This window comes from Maniola jurtina, chromosome 7, assembly GCF_905333055.1.
Source record: "Maniola jurtina chromosome 7, ilManJurt1.1, whole genome shotgun sequence".
Taxonomy (NCBI): Eukaryota; Metazoa; Arthropoda; class Insecta; order Lepidoptera; family Nymphalidae; genus Maniola; species Maniola jurtina.
Window position 1 is genome coordinate 2,479,689 of NC_060035.1, and position 6,000 is coordinate 2,485,688.

At 35.4% G+C, this 6,000-nt stretch overlaps 1 protein-coding gene across 1 annotated transcript in view; it reads right to left on the reverse strand.

Moving 5' to 3' along the window:
• LOC123866947 (putative uncharacterized protein DDB_G0282133) overlaps positions 1-1,892 on the reverse strand; it is a 277,632-nt gene extending 275,740 nt beyond the window's left edge. Inside the window, exon 1 of the mRNA XM_045908746.1 lies at positions 1,466-1,892. The gene's annotated coding sequence lies outside the window, so the exon portion shown is untranslated. The remainder of the gene's footprint in view (positions 1-1,465) is intronic.
• Positions 1,893-6,000: the final 4,108 nt, after the last annotated feature.

Consider the following 6,000-nt stretch of genomic DNA (forward strand, 5'->3'; position numbering starts at 1 on the left):
GATTTTCATTTTTTCTATTACTTATAACTTTTCTTAGACAGGTTTTCTAAAAGTCTACCTGAGCAAAGCTGGGACGGGTCAGTTAGTTTAGTCATTTTTAGAAAAATGAATAATATTAAACTTTTCGAGCAACTAAGAACGTCTTTAAACATGGCCGAGGAAAAACTTCAATGTCTGAAGTACTTACCAACAATTGTTTAAGTACATAATGTTAATATAATTTAGATAGTTTAGACATAGAGTATGGAATATAATATTAAGTATAAAACCTTGAAGCCTACCAAATCGATTTGAATTAATTTATGCAGTCCCCTGGTCAAACCGGAATCGGGCGCGGAAGATGAATTACAATTTAAAGATATCCAAACCTATCGCACAGCTTCCATATTTTGATTGCCAATTCACCAGCAATTATTGGCGTTAATCTCCCTTTGTATGGATTATCAAATTGCGACCTTTGGCCATACAAATCGTCAATTAATCGTAACTTTTTTAATTCAAAGATACTTATTTGATGTCACCGTGAGCTCTGACGAAAATTTACTGAAAACAAGGGGTTTCAACTGCATTTGCATTGTCGTTTTTGTTGAAGAAGAACTTGAGTGTGACATTTCAAATCTTGAAACAAATCTTAGACACACTAAGAATTTACTCGATTTGCTATAGCGCAAACGTAAATTCAACAGTACAAGTTATTAGATTCGTCACATATGACGGTCTATCAAACATTCATCTTGTTCAATGTTTTAGTGCAAACTCACTATAAGCAAACTTGTGACTCTTGTAAAATGTCAAGACTCCACCATTCCGTTCGGAAAGCAGATTCTCCTAAAAAGCCAGCAAGCAACATAGTAGTTACTCCAAAGGCAATTTTCTTCACTCAATAAGTAATAATTTACACTCCGCGCGTTTCGCTGTTGTACGAAACGGAAACAACTTTACAATAGGAAATTGTGTTATTGTTACGGATTTTTAATTAAACTTTTAAGCCTCATGTTAGGTAATGTTATTTATTATTGTGTAACGTTGCTAGATGGATATTATGGTATTATCAAAAGTTATGATTTGTGTATTGTTACAGGTTTAGAACATACTCTAAAGATTTTATCTTATTTTCAACAAGAAATAAGAAATATGTAGAGAATTTAAAAGCTACGTGCTTTTTTACAAAAGTTCGTGTTGGATCTGGAAAAAAATGCATGTTCTCCCTTGCATTATCTAGATCTTATTAAGAGCAGTAAAGTATAAAGACTTTGAAAAATGTAGAGTCATTTTCACTATCATTGGTTATGGATTCTTCATGATAATCCCTAAAAATCTTTTTAATCCTTATAGTTTTTTAATGGAAAATACTTATAATTGGAAAAAGAAATAAAAAATCAAACTATTTCAGTTGTAGTTACAAAAAAATTACAGTTGGCCGTTCAAACAAAAATCTTTTCGAGGATAAAATTTCTATACTTACTGATAAGTTTGACAGCACAGTTATCTGCAGCCGACCTTAAGAGGCAGAGACTAGTCAGTACAAACGGACCAGTGAAATGGCAATGAAAAAATCCGGTCACACTCAACACAGAAAACACTGAAAATCAAGTTATCACAACACGCTCCTGCGACCCGGGTCCCAAACCCGTTCTTCGGGATACCGATTTACCCGAATTCCGGTTTTGCGAAAAGGTCACCAGACAAAAAGGTCAAAAACAAGACAGTTCCACTTCAACAGTGTTTGGTTGAAAGGAAAGTCTCAAGAAAGTTTCGTGTGTTAAACTTTTTTCGCGATCGGAGGCGATAGAGCGCCGCGCGACACATGCAACTCGAACGACGGCTCGGTGCAGACTGACGCGACGTAACCAGTTACCAGAGAACAGTGCAGTCAAAGCCTTCACGACGTCACTACTGCTTCTGTGTGAGTGACGAACTTGCAGATTCCGGTACTACTGTAAATTTGTTTCATGGTGGTTTTCCACGCGCGCTGTACATTGCTGCGTCTGTTTTATTTGAAAGCTTATTTTCTGGTATCGTTGTACGTAAAGCATTCATTGAGTTGTAAACGGAAATGCGTGGCTGTAGGACGTCAATGGGCTAGAATATTAGCACTAGGCATCAGGTTCTGGGTTTGCTCATTTATTGTTGTGGACCGCGTATGCAGTCGGGTGCATAGTTTTATGAAATTGGTTTTTTGTTCGCGCCGTCTGGCGAAGCGAGTCCCCGAGGAAGGCTTTTGAGGCCTTTATGGGGCCGCTGAACTTTTGTAGTGCTATTTTGCTGTTTTGTTGGCATCGGAAAACACGCGCACACTCGTTTTGTACATCAATCAGTCTGTTTAATTTGCTTTCGAGACAGTAACTAATTTTGTGCATTAGTAATTTTCCAAGAGCGTTTACTTTAAACTTATATATCAAAGTTAGTAAAAAGTTTTCTTACTTATGGGATTATTTCTCCTTTAACTTTTGCAAAGGCGTGCTTTTTGCTAAAATCAAAGGAAAAGTTTAGAAAAAAGCTTTTCAAAAAATAAAAAATGTGTTAAGTATACTTACTAAATAAATAATTATTTCTTTGGGACAGCCAAAATATCCGATTTGTTAGTAAATACAAAGACTTAAAATTATATGAAATTATTATGAATGAAAATGATAGCTAATTATTTTCGGGAAAAGCTTGGAAAACAACCAACATTTTTTTAACGAAGTTACAAAAACAAATTACAGGTATCTATTACCTACAGAACATTTTCGGACAGAGAAACATAACTTAAAAGTCATAAATTAAAACAATTTTCCGCGATTTTTTTGTTTGAGAAATCCAATTTCCGTTCTTGCACGTAAGTTTTCCTCCACCATAACCAGACAATAGACTGCAATGGGTTTTGTAAATTGAAGTCAATTTGAGGATAACGAAGGAAAACTTTTGCAAGGCAGGTGAAAAATAAGTACAGGAAACCCCAGAAATACCAACGTTTTAATAATTTACGAGTATGCTAAGCATTATATGATTTATCTGGTTTCGTGATATCTTTACTGCTCTACCATGAATATTGAACTCTATTTAATTTTTCCACGAATTCATTTGCTGGCACTGGCAATATAATAAATATTCATAATTTATGCGAAAATGCTATCTTGTTATTGTTGTTCTTGCTGTTGTTACCTTTTCATTTCACAATCGCTCTAGAAGAAATTTGGCAGACAGATAGTTTGCATCTTGAAACGGGCAACGGATACTTTTTATTCCGGAAAATCAAAGCATTCCCACGAGATTTTTAAAAACCTATATCCACGCGGATGATGTCGCGGGCATCAGCTAGTGTACTATAGGTCATAATGTCTATTTCTAACTTAGGATTTTAGACAAAACAAACATCCTAAGCCCGTTTCTAGCATAGATAATGGAAACAAAGTACCTATATAAGGTACCCTACTCAATAGTTTCTAGCTCTCCCTGTTCCCATTAATATCATCAACGGTTAAACGTTAAACGGTTGGGCCATGAAAAACTAGCAGACGACATACAGACAGACACACTTTCGCATTCATAATATTAGTATGGATTAATATGGATAAGTGAATGAGTAATTGTCTAACAAGTGTAAATTAAAAATTTATAACACCCCCGACAAGTGAAGGTTACAGTAAGAACTAGAAAAGAGCTGATAACTTTCAAACGGCTAAACCGATTTTCTTGGATTATAGCTAAGAACACTCTCGATCAAGCCACCTTTCAAACAAAAAAAACTAAATTAAAATCGGTTCATTAGTTTAGAAGCTACGATGCCACAGACAGATACACAGATACACACGTCAAACTTATAACACCGCTCTTTTTGGGTCGGGGGTTAAAAATCATGCGCTAGAGGTACATAGGTGGCTAGGTAACATACCTATGTACTTTAGTGCAAGATTGTCTGAGGGTAAGTATGAGTGAATCACAATGGTTATTCTCTTTGGTACGGAACACTGGTGTGACGAAATGTTCCAGTATTCGCACGGTCCCTTCTCTCAGTTCGCACGATTAACATTTAGCCGCTGATAACCCGGACACAGCGGGGCTACCACAGATTTGCGCTCATTGAAATTCATTATCACTTTTCTCACTGTAAACTCGATCATATCCAGTCAACTGCATTGCTCTAATTTTGTAATCTTTAAAAAGTATGTCCTTGTCTATGACCACACTTTGTGGTATGTTAGTAATAATTACGTAAAAGTAAGCATTCAATATTATAGTCATCAAAGTTTAATACAAGAAGTGCGGTAGTTTTACGGACTTCATACAGCATTTGAAGTATTCCGAATTAACGCTGTAGGTATCAAAATGTAGGTTGACGAATTACAACTTAGACCACATGGCTAATTCTGTTTTACGCAATCTCTACCATGAATTAAAATGATAGGTCTAAATATTTTGCAATCCCGTTCATAAAAACACGCTCACCCTGATGAAAAGGTTAGATAGATAGATAGCCCCATCAATTTAGTTAATAAGTGCTAATTGAAAATTTATAACTCCCCCGATAAGTGACGGCTGAACCGATTTTCTTGGATTATAGCTGATAAAACTCGATCAAGCCACTTTTCAAACAAAAAAAACTAAATTAAAATCGGTTCATTCATTTAGGAGCTACGATGCCACAGACAGATACACAGATACACACGTCAAACTTATAACACCCTTCTTGTTGGGTCGGGGGTTAAAAAATTAGCGTACAAGATCACAGCCACAGTATCATGCCATGTAATCATTATTATTAATCTCTATCACAGTACTCGATCTAAGCGGCGATGTACAAAGATATACTGGTAGTAGGGGTTAAATTATTTCGTGTAAATAACATAATACCGACATAAATAATGACGCTAAATGTCCTGGTCGGCGTTCAGAATGTTTATAACCAGATCTAGGGTTCAAATTTATTAGGTAATCCTTTTGTGGACGGAACAAAAGTACCAACTTGGCAACAATTCCATAATAGTTCAGATGAATTATGCGGGCATTTTGTTGACTTTATATTGGGTGTTATAAATTTATTTGTAAAGGAATTACCGTAAGGCACTGCGCGATCTAAAGAGTTAATTTTTAGGGTTCCGTACCTCAAAAGGAAAAACGGAACCCTTATAGGATCACTTTCTTGTCTGTCTGTTTGTCTGTCCGTCCGTCCGTCGTGTCTGTCAAGAAAACCGATAGGGTACTTCCTGTTGACCTAGAACCATTTTGGCAGGTAGGTAGGTCTTATAGCACAAGTAAAGGAATAAATCCGAAAACCGTGAATTTGTGATTACATCATTAAAAAAAAATTTAAATGTGTTTAAATTTTAAGTCTTTCTCTGGATGCAATTTATTTTTGTACTTACTGTCCTAATAGGTTAAAGGAATGAACCGTGACACGGTAACAAGAAGACAGACGCACGTTTGCATCGATAACAATACCTAATTAATAATATGAATGGTCAACTGACTTTCCTGCAGACATATTATAATTTCAGCTTTTCAGGAGTAGTACGACACAAAAAGATACTTATAACACTTATAGGTATCGTACAAAGCTCTCGAAAATAGAAAATGATTTATCTGGCTATACTCTAAACTTACGATGTCTAATGTAATAACTAGGTCAGCTGATTTACAATTGCCTTAGTAAAGATCGATAATATCGATCGGTTAGTGATTGATCGATAATAATGATTATTTTTTATTTTCATCGTTAAAATAATCGAGGTCAGTCAACTTGCGAAAGAAAATATTAGCTTTTAGTTTGCAAATAAACTTATGCGTTCCAATTTTTTTCAGGGTTATTCTTTCAAGTGTCCAAATTATATTTAGTAAAAGTAAATATAATTGATTACTGTAATCAGAGTTGTCATGTTCTAGAGGCTGTGATGTTCTGCAAAATGGCATCAATGTAATTGATGAACAATAGAACCAGTCGTCTTCAGATAGATCCGCTGATTCCAAAAAAAATACAGTATTTGCACTCAAATAATTTAGACTAGATGACGCCCGCGA